This window comes from Cyprinus carpio, chromosome B9 (assembly GCF_018340385.1).
Source record: "Cyprinus carpio isolate SPL01 chromosome B9, ASM1834038v1, whole genome shotgun sequence".
Lineage (NCBI taxonomy): Eukaryota > Metazoa > Chordata > Actinopteri > Cypriniformes > Cyprinidae > Cyprinus > Cyprinus carpio.
Genome location: NC_056605.1, coordinates 12,844,876 through 12,870,142, shown reverse-complemented (window position 1 = coordinate 12,870,142; position 25,267 = coordinate 12,844,876). Strand labels below are relative to the sequence as shown.

The 25,267-nt window shown below is 37.5% G+C and overlaps 1 pseudogene; it reads right to left on the bottom strand.

Moving 5' to 3' along the window:
* Positions 1-1,479: 1,479 nt before the first annotated feature.
* Positions 1,480-25,267, bottom strand: part of LOC109095699 — a 50,007-nt pseudogene continuing 26,219 nt past the window's right edge.

The window sequence follows — 25,267 nt, the reverse complement described above, 5'->3', positions numbered from 1 at the left end:
ATTTGTAAAATCAGTAAAGCTAAGTCATTAATTCAAATTCAACACATATCCTTTGAAAATGAAAGGATTGTGAAAATTCAAAAGACACAGAATTACTTATGTTTCTTCTCTAACTAGCTAGACTTGCTTTTAGATTCAAGTATCTTAGTAGTTAGTTTTTTAAATAAGTAAATGAATCCTTCTCTTGAGTTTAGCCTCTTTCATCTGATGCAAGCTGAAGAAATTGAATCCTTTGCTAACAAAACTGAACTTCTGTTTTAGAGCTTCCCCAAAGCAGGATCTCTATAAATTTCAGTTAATATTTGTTAGAATTAATTGTATTGCCAGCATTTCATTAACAAGGCTTGTCATGTTTTTTTTATTTTTTTTATTATTAGTATTATTTTTATGATTTATAATATGTAAATCAAACCAATAATAGTTTAATATTATGTAAATTAAACCAATAATAGTTTATAAGGAAAATTGCCTTGGTTGTAAGTGCTTACTTTGAAACACTGTTACTGTTAAATTTACTCCACATGACAGGCCATTTGGTCATTCTAGAATATGTAAACCATTCAGATTTACAAAAAAAACAATTCTTAGGAAAAGTAAAATTCCCCAAATAACTGCTACAGGGCAGGGTACTCCATGTCCTACAGATGTTTTCAGATAGATCTAGCCTACTGTATGTTCTTCTAATTCAAGCAGGTTAAAATATGAGGGATACAGGAAACATCCACGCATGGATTTGCACTTGGTAATTTTTGTGCTTCTTTTCAAACACTGTAGGCAACAGCATGTAAGATCTACAATTTGAAGTATTAAACCACACATGACACAATTCTGTAGTCTGAACTTAACTGTCATTCTGTTCGTTTATTCGCTGTACTGAGGTTGACACTGCCCATAATTAGCAAAATAAGAAATAATAATTTCCCATATCAGTTTAGCTTTCACGGTCACATTTAGTTTCCCCATTACATGCTATGGGCTTTTTGATTTGCATAAAAACTACTCATATAAATGAGCACTATGGATGTGTTCAACACTGTGCTGTCATAGCACATGGTGCATAGCACTATTTTGCTGCATTCCGCTAGCCTTCAACAGGCACTGCAACATTACATTAAAGTAATTACTATCATACAGTAGTGCCAGTGTGATTCATTTTAAATACTGTCACATGTGATGAATGCCTGTGTAACATAAATTCTCTGCAGGTTTATTTGGACCCTTTAGGACTTCCTATCACTCAAGATTGCAAATAGCAAACATCACATTTTCTATTGTTATTCTTTCTCTCTCTTTGTGTGTGCGTGTGTATATATATATATATATGTATATATATATATATATATATATATATATATATATGTATATATGGTGTGTGTATTATATGTGTGTGTGTGTGTGTGTGTGTGTGTGTGTGTTTGTGTATATAACAGTATATATATATATATATATATATATATATATATATATATATATATATATATATATATATATATATAAATTCTTTCTTTCTTGATAATGTACACACTGCCCTTGATTGGATAAAACTATTGTCTTTGAGGTGATTAAAATTTTTTAAAATCTTCCAAACAACAGATCCTAAAAAACATCTAAGAATTAATCAGGTAGGTGAGTTATATTTTTCCTAATAAAAGTGTTGTGCAGTTCTTTTATGCAAGAATCTCTACTGACACCATGGCACAGAAACAGCATCCTTTTCAAGCCGCAAAACAACTCTTTTGTATGTTACCCAAGGACTACTCAAAATTCTAACTAAGGGAGCAGGTGCTGCAGATGTTTCTCTCGCTACTGCAGTATAAAATACATTGTGTCACATACAGAAATACCTGTAGTGCTAGAAGAGAGGCTGCAGGGGAATGACAGCAGAATGAGGGGGCAACATGGGCGGAAACACTGCAGGGCGAGGCAGGGTATGAAACGTCACAGTCATTGGGTGAATACTAGGGGGCGCCACCACCTGTACCTGCGGAGGGGTCACAAATGGAGGTCCTGCGGATGGACACATCTCCGGCCCCAGGGGTAGTCGAGAAACAGGCACTACCTGGGGGTAGATAGGGGGTTGTGGGGGCAGGAAAGCGGCGTGGTGCTGTAGTATGGTGTGACGTATTGTGATGGAGCCAGAAGGCACTGAGGACGACAGGTGAACTGGATGGAGGACAGCAGATGACATGGGCAGATGTGGCCTAGGCAGGACAGATTTGAGCTTGGCGGGGAACACCTGCTGGTGAAGCACCTGTCCGTGGCTCTGGATCTGCAAGAGGCAGCGTCTCTCCATGCTGTCTGAGGGGGCCTGGAAAGATGGAGAGGGTTGGAACAGGCTGGTGGTGGTGTGGAAGCACTCTCTGCTTAACTTCTCCTCAGCCTGAATGCCTAGGTGAAATCTCTGTGGTGGGGTCTGAAGGCTGTGCTGACATGATTTGTCATGAGTGGCTTTTTCAGTCCTCTGCAGAGCTAAATCTCTTACATCGAGCAGGCAGGCCTGAGCAGCCACTGAGTACTTGTTACAGTTCTTTAAGGGGGCTTGTGCTGCTTAGACTCACTACTGTGGATGTTCCTATTCTCCTTTGTTGGCTCCTTCGAGAGCATTGAATCTGTCTCTAGTAGAGTTAGACTGCCCTTGGTGCATGAAGCATTGATCTGAGAGGAGGAGCTCTGCTGCCAGTCACTGCTCTCCTCCACAGTATGACCCAGGGCACTGCTAATGGAAGTGAATGTCTGAGAATCAACCGCACCGCTCTCTCCATCATCAATACTGCATGAGATTTGGTCTGACATGTTTGAGCTGTCACACACGCCTTTTAAAACAAGGCATTTCATGCTCGACTCCTCTGCCACCTTGTCCTGTTCTTCCAGAACACTGTTGTAACAATGGGGCATTCATTTGCAAGGCATGTGATTTGATCTTGGACATGTGAGCGCCTCTGTCTTTTCCTTCTTGTCCCATGCTCACAACAGGTAAGTTCTGTGCACCTATCAGGAATCTCTGCCGGTGATTGACAGGGTTGTAAGACTCGTCTCCATCACTTAGAGAATCTGTATGCCTTCTTTTTGAAGTTTGTCCTTCACATGGTCCAGTCTCTGGTAATGGCGGTGTCTCTACTCGGCACCCTTCGGCTGCACTGGATCTTTGAGAGTGAGATGCATCCTGGCTGTGGGTACACTGCCCTGTGGTTGTTAGCTCCCCTGCAGCTGGATTGTCAGGCTTTTCCCTGCTGTTCCTAAGCACCTTTCCACTATCGGCACAGAACTCATCAGAGAGAATGATGCAGCCCGCTGAGCCATTTATGTCGGCTGCTGCGTCTTGCCTCCTGCCTCCCACCCCTTCCTCAACTACGGGAGCTGTGCTACTGTCCTCAGCCTGATTTTGAGCTGATTGCTTTGACTTCTCTAATGGATGTTCTTGCTGTGAAGTGGTGCCTCTAAATTGGCTATCAAGTCCTTCCACACACTCAGGTCGTCTGTGGAATTTCTTAGATTTCAACATATTGCTCTCTGTCTCCCGGTGTCTGTCTCGCCTTCTCTTCCGCCTCCTCCGCTTCCTTTTGCAGTGGCTCCTGTAATGACGTCTGTCCCTGGCCCGCAATTTCTCTTCTGCCCTCTTACTTGCATGGATCCAATCTTTGGAATGTCTACACCTGTCATGTGTTTTCAGCCTGACACAACTCTCGGTGTCACTTGAATACTGATAACACTTTCTGACCTTACCTTCAGGTCCTTGGCTGGGACTGTTTCTGGGGGTGGCTGTAGATTCCTCAATGTGTTTGTCAGAGTGGCAGGATTTGAAACCTGAGCAGACAGATAATTCCTCATCAGTTTTGGGCTCAGTCATCTCCTGAGTGTCAGCAGACTTTCTAATCCGTGACCTCTTGAAGTCAAAATGGAGGGGGTTGCAACTGAAAGACAGGGATGGCTCTGTCCTTGTGAAGGTCACCATCTCTGAGGGCCACTGGAAGATGGTGTTACCATCCCTGCTTAGGACAGAGAAAAAAGGCTGGCTGGGTTTTGTGAACGGGTAAGGTGTCTTTGCAGTTGCATCCTCCACTTGCTCTTGTTGTTGAGGGGAATCATTCTTAGGTGGCACATCTGAGAATTTCTTTTCTGGAGACTCACTGATGGTTGAGTGCCCCTCCTCTGTAATGCCGCTCTCCTCTACTTTCACATCCTCAGAGGTCTCAGGTTTACTTTCAGCAATGCTGCTTTTCAGACTCTCAACAGAGTCCTCAGAGTCAAGAACAATATCAGACCTGTTTAAATGAAAAGGGGAAGTGTTTAAGAGGGAGACAGCCGGACTGGGCACATCCTCTGAGTAAACGAGCAAAGCACACAAATCTGAGGCTGTTGATGAGGGGCTCTCCCTCGCCACAGGCGTATCTGATGACCCCTGACTTCCGGTGCTGTCACTTTTTTGAAAGTGCTTGCCCTGCTGTGTGCCAGTGCTGTAAATTGCCTCCTCACAATTTAGTACTTTTTCCTCTGTGGGGGAGCCGGGGAGGTCAAGCTCGACAGGGGGTACTCTGAGTCTTTGTCTGCGGCTTCGCTCCATCGATCCCTCTTCCATGCTCTCACAAAAAACCGCCGCTGATGACTCAAGCTTAACAGATGCTTTCTTTGGAAAGGAAAAATGGAAAAATGCAATTTTGCGTCTGAAAGTTTGCTTTTTGGCCCTCCCATTGTAAGGCCACTGTGACTGCTTACTAGCTAAGCCACAACTGCTGGAATGGATCTGACCCCCTAGATCTTGAGTTGCACAGCTTTGGTTCTCTTCTTGGGCATCATCACAGCAGGACTCTCTGAAAGAACCTTCCACTGCCACCGTGGTAGACTTGAACATAGGACCACTTCCTGGGGCACTGTACCAGAAAAGACAAGAACATACAGATTACACTTTATTTTAAGGTTTCCTTGTTACAGTGTAATTATACATTTAAGTACTGAGTAATATTAACTACATGTACTTACTATATGGTTAGGATTAGGGTATTTTTTTTGTAATTATAATAGTAAGTACAAGTAACATGTAACAATGTGTTACCAAGATATAAGTTGTTTTAAATACTATTTACTTAATAGTAAAACAATGAATTGATAGGTACAGTGTATGTATTGTGTTCATGTTTAATTGTTAAACACTTTTGCTGCTACTGAGCTGGGAAACGTGTAAGGTTACAGGCGGGTTTGGTGTTATGGCTATGTTCAAAGTGTAGAGGTAGGGCCTTGATTGTAATTATAGATGTAAATAAAGAAATTAATTACAGATGTAATTACAGGACAGTATTTTCAAATGTATGTACAATGTAAAAACATGTACGTACACAACAAGTGCATTATATCAAATGATTAATTTAAATGTAAGTACACAGTAGTTAAGGACACTTAATATAAAGTGGGTCTGGAAAATATATTTAAATGCATGTGCCAGGTTCATTTACACTTTTAACTAACCAAAAAAGGGGCTGATAACGAGGATTAGATTTCACAGGGGAAAACTGATGATTGCACCATGCATCCAAGAAGTTCTGAGAATAAAATGACATCTTGCATGCTGAGATGGAAGCAAGAACATCTGACGTATTGAAGATATGAGTGAACTTCATCAAAGTTACAAAATTTGATTGTGACTTGAAAATAGTGCAAAAACAAAATTATATATATATATATATACATAATAATTATATATAAAGTATATAGTATTCTGTATTCTTCTTAATTCCTTGCTTCAAATACAATTTCAGATTTTCTGACTTTTAGACTCAATTCTATATATGTATACACTGGCACATTGTATATAAATAACATGAAATAACAATATATGGAATAACAATTTAACAAAACATCCCCCACCATTGCACCTCTCTGCGTTGTTCAGCGAGCTCATGTAGGCGTCTGAGAGCTCTCTCCTGTTTCCTCTCGTCCTTCCTGGATTTGGAGGCCACGTTGCGGGCAAACTCTCTCTGCTTCAGTTCCTTCAGCCTCTGAGGGGTGACAAAACATATCTCATTCATTCACCTATCTCAGCATGTCAACTACGCCAAAGCAACAAAAGCTATTTGAATAATAATCCTCTTTGAGACCATGAATCTTTTGTTTATGCTTTAACAACCTTTCATTATGAAGACTGGGTATCGCTGTGTATCACACGATGAGGGATACACAGCAAAAAAGATTAAAAATCTCTTCAAGAGCGAAGCAAGGTAATTAAGGTGTTTGCACACCAATGTTCTGTTTTCATCAAATCCATTTTCTGTGCAAATGAAAAGAAGCTGAGGATGAGGTTGCTAAACTCCATGAAATTTTCCTATTTATTCTAGATAAAACTCTGTGATGCTAATTTGCATTTGTTTCCTGGTCTGAAAGGCTCTGTGCTTTGAATGCAAGATTGATGGAAGCCACCATGACAGGGCCCATAAATGCATCTCAGGTAGTGAGATGTATCGATTAGGATTAAGTCAGTTAGATAATCTAAATTAACTTCCATTAATTATTCACAAGGATATGATATTTATGGATGTTTAAAGACCACACTCCTTTTGATAGCACTAGACGTCTCCAAGCAACAACCAGCTCTAGAACAGTTATCACATCCAATTAATCCTGAAAGCTTTCATTCAATTATCCATTAATACTTGATGCTTAGCTTTAAGACAGATGACTAGCTCTTCTGAAAAGCATCTTTATAGAACAATGAACTACGTCTTGTACTTTGGCCAAGCAGATTTCGTGTTAGCGCACGCTGAGAGTAAAAGCAGTGATGGCTTCTCCAAGCAGCCAAGAAGAGTCATCTGGCCCAACATTACGCATTCCACTCAGGTTGCACAGTTATACACAGTTCAGTGGCGCTGTAACCTCTCCTATTTGAGAAGGCTTCAGTGATTGCATTTACCGTGGCTGGGGCTCATAGTCAGGGGAACGCGAGGCGGTCACATCAGATATAATTTTGTCATGTAAAAGGGCCGCTCAGTGTGGAGTGGGCACATCAGGGTAACTAGTTTGATCCCATCAGGATAGGGTCTCTTTGTGCACCTGCCCTCTATCCTTCAGCGTCTATCTTGTCGCTCTCTGCCGGCACAGTATGGGCAAATTCAGGCCTGATGCACTGCACTGGTTCGCTGTCAGCCAGCCTTGCAGAAAATAGCAAACAGGTTGGCGTGGGCTATATTTATTTGACTCTCAGGTGCATTTCTTGGAGCTGTTCTTCATTGATTGTTAATGTATTTGGCGAGAGAAGCTCTAGAATGAGCCGTTAATGCATGTAGCCTCTATTTCACATGACTGGATGTGGTTACATCATTTATAGTAGGATGCAGCCCTGATGCGAGAGAGCAAATGCCCAGTGAATCCTTTCATGTACAGTGGGGGCAGACATGGCTGACAGGCCACTTGAGAATGAATGAAAATTTTAACACAGTAATTTTTTGACCGGACATGTATTCTTAATTAAAAGGCAACATTGAGACCCGTCAGAGGCAGACAGTGGAAGTCTTGGCAGTGATGATTCACACACTGACAGGAACACCAGGCTTTTCTGTAGCTCTGGGCTTCCTGTGGGGCCGCGAGTCTCCCGTACTCCATTATATTCTCAGCAGACATGCTCTGCCAGCTCCTGAGGGTTGCTGGGAAATTGTGCTATTCATCCATCAACCCTATTCGTGGAGAAGCTGAATGGTAGCATGCACCCATGCTGTAGAATAGTTTGAGCCGTGCAGATAGGAGGCCATGTGATAAACACATCTGAACGACACAAACTAGCAAGTGTAGCACCCATATCAGAGAGCGAGGGGGAGTGGCTTTTTCCTTCATAATCCGTTCATTTCACTCCTTTTGCTGTGTTCAATAGCAAGGTCATGGGTGGAGGGTTTGTAGATGGTGTTCAGTCAATAGTTCAGTGAGCCTTGTTATTGACAGCGCAGCAGGCCCCAGAGACTCTGTGCATTTAGTTTCTGAGTGAGTCAGAGCATAGGGGTCAGGGCCGATATCAAACAGCAGGACAAGTGGTGGAATTAAAGCTTTAACAGGCTATTAAAGGTTACACTGCTATTTTTGGATGCTGGGGGCTTTTAAATCAACATATACTGAGTGTGAAACTGCACTGTAGTTGTGATACATTTGTTTGCTGCAGAATATCTCGGAACTGAAGAATTCAATTTTATGAATTACAACTGAATTTTTTTTTAACAATAGACAATGCATTCTGGGAAGTAGAGTGTTCTTCCACCCTGCTCTATCAATCCATCCATTCATCCCTTGAAAAAAAAAAAGGTTCCAAAGAAGAGTTGTTGCAGCAATGCCACAGGAGAACCATTTTGGGTTCCCCAAAGTGAACAATTTAATTAAAGAAATTAAAGAACCTTTATTTTTAGGAGTGTATCTACATTTTTATTTTGACCTGTTAACTTCTAAATGATGCTCTCAATGATATGTTTGCTATCTATTACTTTTGTTCACCAACAATACTCAAATATGTATAATATTCATATGCCTCAGTGGACCTGGTTACTGATGAGACCAAATGCATTCCAATTGAGCTATTCTTGGCAAAAGTGCATGGATGTTGGCTTTGTGGCTTAATTAAATTGCTGTGCTTAAGAACAGGTCAACAAAACTAGCACTCTAACTTGTTTATGCAGCATGCTGCTGTGGAAATAGATTTAACGCTGTCCTGAGAAAAGGGGATAAACAACAGGAACAAACAACAACAAAGCTCTAGGACTTCCAATTGTCCTGCCTGCTTTTGATCTATGGCCTTCTAAATTAAAACTCCATAAGACCACCACCACTCCACTGACTCTGTGTCGACGGGGAAGCCATTTGTCTTGTGCTGTACATGTGTGCTACAAAATTCATTTGTTGTCATCTTCTAAAACACTTTATTATTGCTATGCATTGCATCAGTGGAAGTCTCAAGGGGCAGACAACAGGCCCATTACCTGCTTGTGAGCGTGGTCATACTAGTTGATGTGGTTGTCAAACTCTTGATGCTTGTAATACAGTTTGTCACACAGCTGACAGTAGAAGTTGGCCTTGAGGTCCTCCAGGGCTTTGGCCAAAGTTTTCTCCTTCTCAGCATAATCCTGGATCAAAAGGAAACAGCATAATCCATCAGGGTAATAGCTTCCAGCTTGTTGTTTTACAAAATCACATACAATAAGTTACACTCTGTCATGTAATGTCCTTCATTAGGTTCTTGACTTGAGACATAGCAGATTTTGTTAGAGTTTTTTCACCTTTCTTATGACCCCAAATATACTGAGAAGAAAGAATGTGATGAGAAAAACCATTATACAAGACACAAAACTTTTAAATATTGTTCTTTTGTACACGTATAGCCATTAGTGAGAATAGACTATTTTTCCTATTAATACAGAAAGACTATCACCCTGCAAGAAACTCTTTATTTCCTAGATATGGTCAAATAAACTCACAAATATACGTACATACAAATACTGGTAGACAAATTTATGTATATAGTACACATGTTGCTGTCATACTGATATATATTCATATTTGTGAGGGAGAATATTTGTGGTGCTCTTCTTTGAAAATGATGCTCATATATCCAAACTCAGTTCCCATGATGCCATCCTCATTTTCTTCCTTTTCTTTAATACTCTTTATTAAATATTGATTTACAACAAATCTTAGATGGGAATACTTTTGCCAGGGGCAGATTGTATTTCAAATCTAATTTCTTTAAAGCTCTGGATATATAGAAACGTGCAGATTTAAAAACAAGATGCAAAAAAAGAAGAAAAAAAAAACTCTACTCCCAAAAGGTCTCCAATCTAAAGAACCGCAGGAAAGAGGAAAAGCACTTGCATTTTAATTGGAATCAGTTTACCAAAAAACCCACTGCAGAGTCAAACGTGAGCCTGTCACTTCTGTGAAGAACAGCACATGGAGGAGGACTAGTAAATCAGCCAAGGATGATTAAGTCAACTATCAAACTTGTCTACCAGAATGAGATGGCCAATAAATGATATACGATTGTCATCATCAGTCGACAAACATATGCCTAGTGTTATTACTTACATGATCGTGAGCTTTTCACAACTGCATCAAACCCATTAGACAGAGACAGGGAAGCCCGGCCCATTCAAATGATCTGATGTCTTGTGAAAATAGTCTGTCTCTCACTCATCTTAGGTGAGAATACGCTGCTGCTAAACACTCGTCTGTGATATGCAAAAATAATAACATCCCTCTCATTCACTCCCACTGTGAGACAGCATAAAACAATCGGCGTGTAATTGTATTTAATAAGTGGCTAGCTTACAGGTAATGAAAACTGAATCGCTTGATTAGCTGGTTGTGCTAGGAAAAGTGACCCTTATTTTCTTTTGCTTAATAGCATTGAAAGTTTAGACTAAAATCACTTACTCTATAGCAGGAAATGGTTACGCCTTTTGGGAAAATCCTTCTGTGAGCATCTGTGCTGGTGTGAAGCAAGCTCTTGCTTTTATAGGCTTATTAGCAACCCGCTGCATCTCAAGAAAACAGCTCAGTCAAGGGAGTTTTCACCAAAAAAAAAAAAAAGTTGGCTTTAGCAACTTTGCTACTTGACAGTGTGAGGGAGCAAAATTAAACAACAGAGCTAATATGTGGAAAAAACAAAAAGAAAAAGCGAATGATGTGGTGTGAAGCTGTGAACTCATTTAAACAGCAGATAGATCTAAACACTGCATGGGGGAAAGCAGCCACTTAACAACAACTTTGTGTCAAGCTGAGAAATCCCCCATACCTCTCTGTTCCTTTCAATATTTCAAAATAGAATGAGGTTGTTCTCAAGGGCATGTGGCCATATGTAAAATCTGAGGGTAATAAAAAAAAGAAACAAATCATAATAGAAACAAATAAAACTCCTTAGTGGTGATTTTTAGTGGTACTTCCTAAGGCAAATATCACTATTACTGTTTCACACTTAGAACAATTCTTAGTATTAAATTACCGCACATAATGCATCTCCCGCTGTTTATACAAACATAACAGATACCTGAAATCATGCAGAGAGTTGATAAGAGGTGTGCTATTACTTTTCTAAGTTATCTAACTTGCCATTTTTGCCTGGCATACAATAAAACAGGTGAAAAATCCCATAAACTTGCATTGAAGGCAGGGTCAGGGCCATACTTAGTCACCAGGATATCATAGGAATTTGGGGGTGGGCTCAAAGCCCACCTATCACCAGCCTAGTGACCACCCAGGTACATAAACTTAGCCTTCATCTTAAGACTTTCTGATTCAAAGTAGATCAATCTACCTTTTATGTAATTGACTTAAAAAGTTATGATCAGTCTTAAAGGGTTACTCCACCGCAAAATGAAAATTTTGTCATTAATCACTTACCCTTATGTCGTTCCAAACCCGTAAAAGCTTTGTTTGTCTTCGGAACACAATTTAAGATATTTTGGATGAAAACCGGTAGGCTTGAGACTGTCCCATAGACTGGCAAATAAATAACAGTGTCAATGTCCAGGAAAGTATGAAAAGCATCGTCAGAATACTCCATCTGCCATCAGTGATTCAACCGTAACATTATGAAGTGACGAGAATACTTTTTGTACATGAAGAAAACAAAAATAACGACTTTATTCAACAATCCCTCTCCTCTGTGTCTCTCCAAATCAGCTGCACCACAAGGATACGTTTTTTACATGTATTTACGCTTTGGTTTGAAAGCAAACAGCGCATCGGCGCAGCGCGGCTGATACAGAAGAGCGTACGCCGCCTGCGTACAGCTCAGAATTGCCAAAATGGTGCTACGCTGATTTTGACACATGGACTATTCTGACGATGCTTATCATACTTTCCTGGACTTTGACACTGTTATTTATTTGGCAGTCTTTGGGACAGTCTCAAGAACGACATGGGGCTAAGTGAATAATGACAAAATTTTCATTTTGGAATGGAGTATCCCTTTAAAAAAATATTAGATAATTAACTTGTAAGCCTATTTCATGCATTTTATGCAGCCCGCCTCAGAACACACTAGAAACTGCAGAGCAACACCTTGTGACTGATTGAATGAATGAATGAATGAATGAATAAGTAAATAAATAAATAAATATTGGGTAACACTTTAGTATAAGGACCAATTCTCACTACTAACTAGTTGCTTATTAGCATGCCTATTATTAACATATTGGCTGTTTATTAGTTACTTATGTCCTGCATGGCCATATTCTACATCTCTGATCCTACCCAATACCTAAACTTAAAAACTACCTTACTAACTATTAATGAGCAGCAAATTAGGAGCTTATTGAGGCAAAAGTCATAGTCAATGGTTTGTTATTAGAACTGAACCTTAAAATAAAGTGTGACCAAATATTGTGGGTAGAATGAATTCATTATTTTTTTATTTTTGTGACTGAGCTAATAACAGAGGACTATATTAAAACACCAGCTGCTTGCATTATAAGAATTTTGCACTGGCACTTCAGTCTCACAGCACCAGTCTATTGTTGTCTGTAGGCCATGCACAAAAACCAACAATGAACAATCAATCAAATCTTTCCAGCACATTAAACACTGTTGTGAGTCCTGTGTAAGTGATTGCAGACTCTGTGCATTATGAAATCATTGTAAACACACCTTTTTGTGGTACATTTGCCACCCCCGATGCCCTAAGCACAAAAACGAAACTCCAGTCTCAACTCATGATTCCTGCAGCAAAGGTGTTAAGGTGCAGTGGATGGGGAAATAAATATCATCCTCAATCTTTTAAACACAGTCTCAAGACTAATCTAACACAGGAATAATTAATGCGGGCCACATTTAGAAACATTTTGCAAACTAAACATTTGCCTTTTGTTTAATATTTGTAGCAGCAGATTTCTTGAATCTGGCATTCCATTAAAACATCAAAAGACAATGGGTATTTACATACAGTGGATTACTGCCTGACTTAAAACAAATCCTGCAATGGGTTGACACACAGGGGGTGTTCATATAAATAGCACACTTCTGAAGCATCACAATGCATCTAGAAAATCTGAAGCTATACTTAACATGGCTTCTCTTTTTACTGAACATCAAGCATGAGAACACGAAGCGCTGAAGATCAAGTGGCTCTTTATGCATTTATGGGACTTCCTAACAAGGTCAACCACAAGGGTGGGAACCACAAAGACACCTCACATCTGAAATTTATTGAAACATAAAAACAAAATATGATTGACATGAATGGTGATCAGAGAGACTGTGATTGCTCTTTTTATAGCACACCTGGGTTATGAGCGATTTCTTTTATGGTGGCATAGAAAAGGGGCAATTTCTGAGCAGAGGGTTGAGGTAGCATATTATGGTGCAAATAGAGAAAATGAAGATGGTCCTTCACAAAATCACATCAAGTGATTCATGAATTAAACAGTAAATTGAACCCTGTCTCAAATAACATTAATTAAAAACAACGTGTTGATTAATTAATGCACACTTCCAGAAGCCTTAGAACAATATCTAGTCAAGAAAATCAAAAATTCAATTTCATCAGGGATCGTTTCATTTTTACAGATTCTCGCATAATTTATGAGGAAATAGAAAATATTAACTTTGCATATAGCTCACGGGCAAATCTGTTGTAAATCTAATGCATATTTTCAGCCTGTTCTATTGAAAACTCGACAGTCTTCTATAATAACCAGCAGTGATGGCAACACTTCACAAATCACACAGATGAGAGCTGCTTCAAACTAACAAATACCAAACACCGTTATTCAGTCTGACCTGGAGTGAAATTGTCACAATTATGTCATGAGCACAGCAACATGTGATTTATATACAGTACATATCAAACCTGCTCAGTGTTCAGCAACCCTGAAGAAGTATGAACTACAATGATACACAGATGGTAGATGGTTCTACCAGGAGTCATTTAAACACAACAACAATCATTTTGACTGGGTGCAAGAAACCAATCCTACCAGATGTTATTTAATAATAATATTAATAATAATAATAATAATAATAATAATAATAATAACCACATTTTAATTTGATATTACTTTATAATAATTACACAAATATTTTATTTTTATTATTATTATCATTATTATTATTATTAGAATGTAATATACAATAAATTTTAACAATTTTAACAGTCTTATCATTTTAAAACAAAGGTATGACTAGGTGCAAGTAGCCAATCTTACCAGAAATTATTTAATAATAATAATAATAATAATAAGAAGAAAATCTATTACATTTTCATACATAATTAATTTTTTTTAATAATTACAAATATTACAATAATATTGAGTATTATTATTATTATTACTATTATTGAAATATAATATACAATAAATCTTAAAACTACTGAGAACAGAGTCAGTTTTAAAATGTTAACAGTCTTATAATTTTAAAACAAAATTATGACTGGATTCAAAATGCCAATCCTACCAGATTTTAATAATAATAAAAAAAAAATAATAATCTAATACATTTTCATTCAATATTACTTTTTTATAATTACAATTACGACAATATTATTATTATTATTATTAAAATATAATATACAATAAACCTTAAAAGTACCAAAAGCAGTACCAAAATTATGACTGGGTGCAAGAAAGCTTATCTAAAATTATACGTGGGGAAAAATGCTATAGGATATGAAAATTATGGCATATGGCTACTTTAAATATGACATTACATTTTCTTACTAGCTATAATTGCATTGTTCTGTGTGTTTAAACAGTGTCAATTATCAAAGAGCCCAGAATGATTCAGTTCTTGATTATCACATTTTCTCATTCACGCCTTTTTAAATTAAAACTCGAATTAAAATATACACTGCACACACTGTGTTCCAATTCATGCTAGAGCAAACAGCAGAAAACCACAACACTGACTCTGCTGGCTGGCGGAACAGTAGCGTAAATGTATTTTGACATGATCCGCTTGTTTCCACCCACTCAAGTAGTTTTTAGAAGAGTAATTTTACTCTTCCTCGAGCGGATCAGTTGTGATGGAACATTGACTGTACTGTTCTCAATACACTGCTCTAATAGCACACAACCCACTACTGCATCTACAGTTCATAGACGAGACAATGCAAGGTTCAAGCCACACTTCACGGCAATGCGAGGTGAAGGCATTTTCACTAACTGCACACTCTGACTTTGAAGCAGCGTAATAACCCAACAGGCTCCAGTCTTAATAATGATGCAGTGGCATTTTACGCTGAAGACTGCGGGAGAGCGAGATCTCTCCGAGCAGACGCTTACATCTCGCCTGTTGTGATTAATTGTATCCCTTCTGGTGGGATTCCTGTTGGCTGTTGTTTCTAAATTGCTGACACACACAGAATCTATCTCCATTATTGACTGAAGAGTCTCCTCTAGAGGGCATGATGGGAGCTCCTGCATTTGTCTCCAGCTCTCGCTCACTGTAATGTGCTCTTCCAACAACCACCTGAGTATGACACGTAATTGTATAAGGATTAAGAAAAAGTGTTGTGGGTGTCTAGGGAACAACACATTTGATAAGATTTGAAATAACACAGTTTTCCACAAACGACAACACAACGGTGCACTGCATAACTGCACTAGAAATCTGAGATAATATTCTTATGATCAGCATGCATTTATGATTTGTATATTAAAATTATAATAATATTGCAGTGTGTATTCATATTGAGCTATTGAAATTGAATGGAATCTCTATAAATTTTGGTTACTTTATGTAAGAAGCTAGGTCAGCTGAACCACTGTCTTGCATTTTAAAGTGATGGTAAAGCAAGCGACTGTTTCCCCAGGCTTAGGTAAATCACAAGAGATACTTGTATATTGTAACTTGACTAACTTGGAATGCATTTATTCTATTAAGGGCAAAGAGGGTACATCAGCCTCATTTAGCACAGGGTTTCAAAACAGCCTTCAGCTGTGTTTTGTCATGGGAAGCACTTCATATCAGAGCCAGGCATTACCGTTACTGCTGAATAAACATTGCTGAGGGATGTACAGTATCGCACACTGTATAGCAGTGCATATGGCACTGTATACTATTCATATTCATAAGCTGTAAGTTCAGGATGCTGTGAATGCATAAACAAACACAGGGTGCTATTTTCACTTTTGTATCTGTGTCTTCCTGTTTTTATTAGAGAGATAAAGATGTAGGTTTAGAATTAGATTAACCATCAACAAATAAATAAAACTGTCAAGAATTTCTTTAAAAAAAAAAAGACTTTTCAGTTGTTTGGTAGATAATGACAAAGACAGAAACTGAGCTCAAAAGATGGTTTTCATTATAGCAATTTTTGAATCATGTATCAGCATGTATCAGACTCCCTGTAAAATCGTTTTCTTAATCTGTATTTTTGCATTGTTTTCCAATAAAAAAATATCTGAACATCAGTTAAAAGGACAAATGTAAAAGCACAATTACCAGACAATTTTAGGATTGTATTTAATTTTTTTTTTCTTTCTCCACTGGCAAATAGTTTTCTTGTTTTAACCATTAATCTAGCAAGATTTAATGGGGTTTATGCAAAAAGTTAAATGCCAATAGGGGTAAGAAAAATAAAAAAGAAATAAAAATGCAGTTTAAAGTTTTTTTTTTTTTTTTTTTACTGGACAACTATCCAAAAAAGGAGTCAGAAAATGATCTGTTGCAGAATTGGAAGACATTATGATCTCCTCCTGCTAAATTAAACCTCTCCATCACATTATGCGCACATTGTATTCACACAGTGCAATAGTCCATATTCTACAACCCTGTAAATTAGTTTGTTTTTCATGCACCGCTTTTAAAAACCATGTATTTGTTGGGTTTTACACTAACTTCCAAACACATTTCAAGCATCATTTTTTGCTTCGAGTAGTTGCAGAGAGTGGGCTGTAATTGGAGGCTGTGTAGACTGTAGACACAAAGCCTGGAGAGAGAAGAATCCCTGAAGACACAAAAAAATAATAAGACTACTAAAAAAACGACTAATTAGCTACAAGATAAAAAACTCAGCCTTACACTCTTGGTTTATACATCAGGGATCTCTAAGTGTCTCATGCGAGGTTTTGTACTAAAGTGATCTGCATTACAATTTCGCCTCTATAAGCGCTAGCCCCCCGGCCGGGACTGGGAGAGGATGTAGTTGAATTAAGACAAGAGAGGAGAGGGAGATCACACACGCACACACACACTTACATGCAGGACTGAGTTAAAAGCTGGTTTCCATCTGCTTTGTGCCCGTGGATTTGGGGCAGGGAGTAAAAAGAAGAATTCTCTTGTAAAGACTACGATCAAATGCCCTTGACTTGCAGCTGCAATTCCTACAGGAAAGTTGCACTGACAAGGTAAAAAGTAAGAAAGAGACAAAAAATAAAAGGCAACGAAAGGGTGTGGGACTACACTGACAAGCAGTCAGAGGAGATGTGCCTCCGTTTGACAGCTGCTAATTTTCCTAAGGTTGCCCTCCTATTGTGAGGGAGGGAGAGATGTGATAATTATCATCTGCAATCAACTGAGGTTATGAAGGGAACAGCGTATGTTTTTCTTTGGCTTTTCAGAGACACGACATGGGAGCTTGGATAAATCACAGGGAGCATGCAGCAATTAGAGGGACGTTTTTCTGCTTGATGAAGCTGAGCTTGATAAGCCTTTCCCAAATGTCTCAAAAAAGAAAAAGAAAAAATACAGCTGTAGTCAGGTGCTGTAAGGAAAGAAGACTGAGCGCTAGTGCAAAAAATAGGAAACATGCTCAAATACATGATTCAAACTACACATGATTCCCTTACATCCCTAAAAGGTAATATTCGACTTGTATTGATCCTTTCCGCGCTGAATATTGATCTACGGTGTGCCTGGGAAATCAAAGTCAGCTCATGCATACATATTCATTTCATGCATGCATATTCATCTTAAGCATATTCATAAATAATTAAATGCAGGTATTGTCGTTATTATTGCTCCACACTCAAGCTGAGATGCAATATGAACCGTAAATGATTTTCCAGATCTGAAAATTAAACCAAACGTTTGGCTGCAGAACAAAACGGAAATGGCATATGCAGAACACATCTCAAAATCAACATGAGTAGTTCTTGCACAATCACAGAAAACATGCATAGTGGGGTTTTTAGCACATTTTCATTCAGTGGCACGCTTGTATTAACTGCAATAGAATGTGAGCTGGAACAAACGCGATTAAAAGCAACCCACAGATGACAGTGACGATGAAAGATGACTAATTTGCTAATTCCCTCATTGGCATGATGGTGTGCTGGGAGTGTGAAGTGCAGGACTTACAGGTCTGAGTGTTTCTGCAGATTTCAAGCTGCAAGCTTGTAAATAAGGCCATTACTGGTGTCTCATTTCATTTAAAGTGGTTTTTCTACTACATGTAGGTATGAATTTTACACTTACACTGTCAAGATGTCACAATCAAACTCTGCCCATTTTCTTAATCACTATTGGTTAGCTTCAGTCAAGGAGGTTTATGATATCTGGAGAAACTCAGTTAGCATTCCTATTTATCTCAGTTGGTGAGTTGGCCGAGAGCTTTGGAGTTTTGCTTTGGGAACTCCCTGTGCTCATTGAAATATCATTGGACCCAAGTATCACTCATCATCTGTTTTAAACATCAAACATGAGGAGAGACTGAATGTGGAAGTGTAGAATTAGAGCTTATATGACAAACCTCTCAGGTTCTACAAGGAAAACCATAAAAGCATGCATACAGAGAGAAATGCTCTGATTGGCTGTGGTTTTGGATTGACTGTCACATTACGCCTTTTGTTAAAAAGACACAAAATAGGCTCTGTTATATTATAATACAATGAAATATTATAAATACATGCTGCTTTCAAAAATATAACAGCTCAAATGTTTGGCATCTATAAAATGTTTTCAAGTGTTGAAGAATCTAACATGGCCATGCTAACCAGACAGACCTTGACCTCTTGTTTTCAGTCACATCAGGTGAAGTTTTCACTGCATGTGATTGCAGGTGTATTTGAACCACATCTAAGAAATAATATGACTTTCTGTCAACTCCCTCTACTTCAATAAGCTTTTCAATCATTGAAGCCATGTGATGTCTTTCCTGTGAGCTTTGAAACCACTGCGATTCCCACTCTGTGACGGTCGATGACGACTGAGCAGATAAAGCCAAGCAGCCAGCTTTCATCCCTCAAAATCACGCTATGTTGTTTAGTGTAGCATATGTGCATGTGAGCCACACTAAAGCAAGACGTGACGGGGTTTAATCTAAGCTTGGGCTCCGCAGTCACTCTGTAATGAATGGGCAGCCTCAGTTTGATAGCTGCTAGCGCTGCCTATGCATCAGCGTTCTGCTTCAAATGAGCAGCATCTTCGAAGTCTCATCTCCACCACCTCAATCGATAATAATAAGAGAGAGACTGCCGAAATGAGACAGGCTGTAATTAATCCTTCCAATCGCGCCAGCCGGCCTCTGCCAGCCACTTCTGTCTTAATAATGTCGAAAGGCCTCATGACCCAGCCACTGAAACAACCATTTAATCACAGCGTGACACAGAGAAACGGGCCAGGAGACACATACGCCTCACATATCACATATAGGCCAAGGGGAAAACACAAAGGTCTGAAGGGTGCTCAGAAAATGCTTTCAGTCTGTTAACTCTACAAGCAAGACTGAGCTTCAGGTCTGTTAAATAACAGAAAGAAAATCAAGCTGTTCAGAATCAAAAAATGTGAATCAAATTATATCAAACTGAACATTTCTGGACTGTAGGAATGAGTGACTTCCAAGGTTACAAAGTAATAATGTCTGACAGCAGAAAGCATCTTTCTCCATTGATGGCCATTCAAAAGTATCCATGTGTTCTTACTTTTTCGGTAGCAAAATTTAAATGATAAATATTTCATTTTAGTATACCAGATGTTTACTAGTGCCTGATTTCTTTATGAAGGGCTCTTAAAAGCGTGAAATGGATTTTGGAAATGGAAATGACTTTGGAAATTACTATTTTTTCCTGTCTATTGCTTTTCATGACAAATCTTAGGATAGGGTTGGGGACTGTGTATATTCTTATGCTGCCATCTGCCAATCATGGCATTTATGATGGAGTTTGACTTAATAAAAACAACCAATCAACAAAAACAAGTCCTAGCAACAAAACTCATTACTCAAGATTTCAAATTTCAAAGTTTTTTTTTATTATATTATTTACCCTTTTATTATTATTATAAATGTGACTCTGGACCACAAAACCAGTCATAAGGGTCCATTTCTTTTTTTTTTCTTTTTTTTTTTAAATTGAGATTCATACATCATTTGAATGAATAAGCTTTCCATTTATGCATGGTTTGTTAGGATAGGGCAATATTTAGCTGAGATACAACTATTTGAAAATGTGGAATCTGAGGGTCAAAAAAAAAACAAAAAAACTAAATATTGAGAAAATCGCCTTTAAAGTTGTCCAAGTTCTTAGCAATGCATATTACTAATAAAAAATTAAGTTTTGATATATTTACGGTATGAAATTTACAAAATATCTTCATGGAACATGATCTTTATTTAATATTCTAATGATTTTTGGCATAAAAGAAAAATTGATAATTTTGACCCATACAGTGTATTTTTGACTATTGCTACAATTATACCCGTGCTATTGTACTTATGACTGGTTTTGTGGTCCAGAGTCACAGATATTACTTATAATAATATTAAACAATTTTACTGTTTTACTGTGTTTTTGCTAAAATAAATGCAGCTTTGTTGGGAGACTTCTTTTAAAAACATAAAAAATGAAATCTTAACAACACCAAAAATTTTAACAATAGTGTACTTCATGGGTGTCCTGTGCTGGCCAAGCAAGTGCCATTGAGATGAACTGGAATGGTAATGGACAGCTTTCTCCGGATCTATCTTCGCTGTAGCATGCGGAAACACCATTTGATTTTAAAGTCAAGTGTTGGTCAAATCAGATGTACAGACAACACACAAACAGCAGGCACAAAATAAACTTCAAAGCACAAAAAGAACGTCTTGGCTTTGATGACATGATATCTGATTACCATTTGAATATCCTGAGGACCAATTTCTGCCCCTCCCACCCCCCAAGAACTGGAGCAGAGACTGAGAAGAACAAAAATGAGGGGGGAAAATGTAAAATAATTCTAATGACCTACTTCTACTCTCTTCCCCCAGAGATCTCTTACAAGGAGCTGTATGCAGGATTATAATAACAGGGCTCTAGGTACAGAAGAGCGCAGGACTGAGAAGGAATACGCAAAACAACTTGAAGATCAGTGGGCTGAGATCAATGGGAGCTGATATTTCTGTTGTCATCATTATCTCGGCATCACATTTAATATCTGAAGAGGGTTTGCATGCTAATTTGTAAATTATGAGCACCCGGTACAAGGACTGATGACGGATTGGATGGCTTTGTTGATAACGATCTTATAGTTGACACTTGCTTGTATATAAAAGAGCAGTGTTGAGTTTCCTGCAATAGGGTAAAATAGTGTAAATAACTACTGTAAGTCTACTAAACCAGATTAACCAAAACCTGTTTTGACATCAATATTACATTGTAAAAACCTGTAATTCTTACCCTAAAGAGCTATTTCTATCTGATTTAACCCATGAAAATTAGTTTCGTAGTTAACGTCTATAGGTTGGTTCAGTGATGTTGAATAAAACCAGTTATTTAGATGTTGTATTTGTAGGTTAAAATTTTTTCAGTGTATGAAATATGTGTGCAGATTGTAACGGGTCATTGAAAAATGGAGGATCAAATAATTATATGTCGGATCCAGATCCGGCTTGTTCCGCCATAAATTTAGCAATGCTTTGAGGGAATTCACTCTCATCATAAAATGATTTTGACAAAATGATTCACAAACTGCATTTCCATAAACTAATGTTCAGATATTCTAACTCCACTCTGCAATATGCACAGGAAAATCAGTTTGATTAATTCATAAATATTTCCAGTAAAAGCAGACATCCAAAAGATTTTGTTTGAGAATGGATATAGAATAGATTATGCCACTGGCATTGCATTACAAGTTGTCACAGCACATGGATTACCCATAAAACAGTTTGATTCATTCAGTGATGAATGATCAAAGATTCAGTAATGAATGTGTCTCAGATATCCTCTTCAAACAATTACTGTGACACAGGCTTGACAGGTGTGATTTAGCTGTGATGGCATTATATGGTAACTCATAACCTTTGAAGGCCCCATGAAGACTAAGATTTCTTCTCTGTAGCAGACGGGAGACCACAGAATAAGAGGCTAAAATGTTAAAGTTTAATATATTCTACATTTGTTTTGTGAAACAAACAAGGAACAAAAAATAAATAAATAAATAAATAAAAAACATAAATAAATAAATACATAAATAAATAAAGTTCAACATTTTAAAAAACCCAACAGCATGATAACTAATTTATTTACGACATATTATTGGTAATTAAATGAATAACATTTAATCATGGTCATAATTCAATAAAATTATGATTTAAGAAATTAATAAAATGAGAAAATAAGGAAAACATTTATTATATTTAATGTCAAAAATATTATAATAAAAATTAAAAGATAACCCAATAGTATCAACTGTATTATCTAAAATATTTTTAATAACATAAAATTAGTGTCATAATTCAGTATTTTTATTAGATAAAATTAGAAAAAAAAGAGAAAGAATATTATTAATTTCTATAATAAATTATAATAATTATCATATTAGAATTTTCATAGGAATCAGACTACTTTTTTTAATTCTTTTAAATATGGAAAATAAATATTTTAAATATCTTTTATTTTTCTGGTTTTGCTGTATGTTCCATATTAATTCTGTCCCCATCAGTAAGCAAGTGTCGTGCTGTAGAGTAATTATGGCTGGCTTCTCTTTCAGCTGCGAGGCAGGTTCTCTCAAAGCCAGTCCCCACAAAGGTTCTATAAAAAGTAAAATACTTCAGGAGTATCATTAGAGTGCAAAATTACTGAAACAATTATTTCAATGGCAACGAAAACTATTATCTTGCCCAAATAATGAGAATATGGCGTGTAGGCCATAGAAGCTAGGATAATGTGCAATGATAATTAATAAAGTGCATAAGCATTACATTACAACAGCCAAAATCCACGTTAGTAACAGCATGTGCTTTTCTGTTCCATTTCCTGTGCCAGGGTAATGTAGATAATCTACAATCAAATCTCAACGAAGGGCCACGCTAACCTTTGAAAGAAATCAACCAGACGTGAATTATTCTGATTGTCAAATGAATCAATTAGCCGAGCTGGAAGCCTCATTTTCCTCTCTGCAGCTTTCACGGGCAACTTGAGAATGAACACGTGTGTCAACGCTTTAAGGAGAACCTCCTTCAAACTGACAAAAGCCTGTGTATTCTCCTTTTACCATAACTGATTGCAAGCTATCTGCCTTTGTTTGCAAGTGAGAGGCAATTAAACAAGTGGGTGCTTTTCTTTTTGCACAGTGTGATGGAAATTGTAGAAGATGGAATAATTCTCGGTAGTTAATAAAATGAGTGTCATATGCTGGAACAATGGTTACAGGACCCACTGTCATCCGCAGTTGGGATTCAGAGAAAAATTTTGTGCTCCTATTCATTCTTTTAATCCTCGCTGTCTCCATCTCTTGGGGAAGCGTTTGCTTTATCAAAACCAGGCTTAAGACAAGCAAACATGGAAACAGAAAAAGAACCCCGTCTTTCCACACAAGACCTGCGTTCACGTAAAGCGGCAAAGAGAGCGTTTGGAGTGGTATTTTTGAACTCTGTGTAGATGTGATCAGAGATGTGATAATGTGTCTTCTGTGTCGTCTCTCATCTTAAGTCTGCCTGAGCTCCACGTCCCAACCCCTCAGCTACGGCAACATAATGCACCGCCAAGATTTGCCACTGGAAAACAGATGAGCTTAGATAATTGCTAGTGAAAATAATTCTCTTAAAATTAGTTTTGGAGATTTTGGAAAGAAATCATGCGTTAAAGTTTGTCTAGCTGCCTTTGTCATCTGCAGAGATGCTGCTTGATCTTTAATGTAAACCCCCTCATAAATAGTGATTGTGATCTTAGATTTTGTGGTTTGTGGCTGCAGTAAGATATCAGAGATATTTTCATTTGTAAATCCTCCCTTTACCAGTCTTTAAAAAAACTCATTACATCTAAAAAGTTCACTACCTCTCTCATCTGAACAGTTTGTGTCGCAATGAAACTCCTACAAACCTGAAATCCTAAAATCTGCCTCAGTCAACTTCTGTATGTATGCAAACAATTAAAATAACACTTTTGCAATCTAAAAAAATAAAATACAGGTTGTCTTTTTTTCAGTAAAATTATCAATAATACTTTACTTAAAGCCTTTATGTATAATGCATTATAAAAGAAGTTTTAATGCATTAATCATGTCTTGTAATGCATTCTACAATCTCATGAATAATTGTAACCACAGTTAATACATTATAAGACTTATCAATTTATTGTTACACTATGCATTTTAAATTCGGTTATAATTATTTACAACAAGATATAATACATTACAATGCACATGAATAATTATAATGCATTATACACTTCAATATCCCTTTATAATGCATTACACATAAAGGCTTTAAGTAAACTGTTGCCAGATTATCTAATCATCATAAAAAGAAGAAATTTAACTGAAGTGAAACTGCATGATATTTCAGAGAATATATGTGTGTGTGTGTGTGTGTGTGTGTGTGTGTGTGTGTGTGTGTGTGTGTGTGTGTGGTGTGTGTGTGTGTGGTGTGTGTGCGTGCGTGTGTGTGTGTGTGTGTGTTTCCAGAGAATATATCGTGATTTTTTATTTTCTTTCTACACATCACTAAATGTTGTTAGATTGAAGCCTAAACCAAGGGGGTATAATTTACTGTATAATTAAAGTAATTCGGCTTCAAAATTAAATCTATGTTGCTTTAAAGATATTTTACTTGAAAACAAGAAAATTGAGTGCAGAATAGTTAACAAAGAGAAAAAAATACTCTGCAATAAGGAATCTTCAAAGTATGCTCTGATGAAAACAATTTAAAGGTTTACTGGAAAATTTATTCATCCTGAACCATGCTGACAAATTATTTATCATTGGGAAGCCAGCACTGGAAATTAGTTAAGATTCTAACATGTATATGACATCACAAACAGAACTAATGTGCGTGAACAACATTCTCCATGACACCCTGATCCTTAGCAAAAACAGAATCGCTCCAGATGTTCGGAGATGTTCACTCCAGGACTGAAAGATGATTATGAGCGGTCACAGCCTAGTTCACACACAA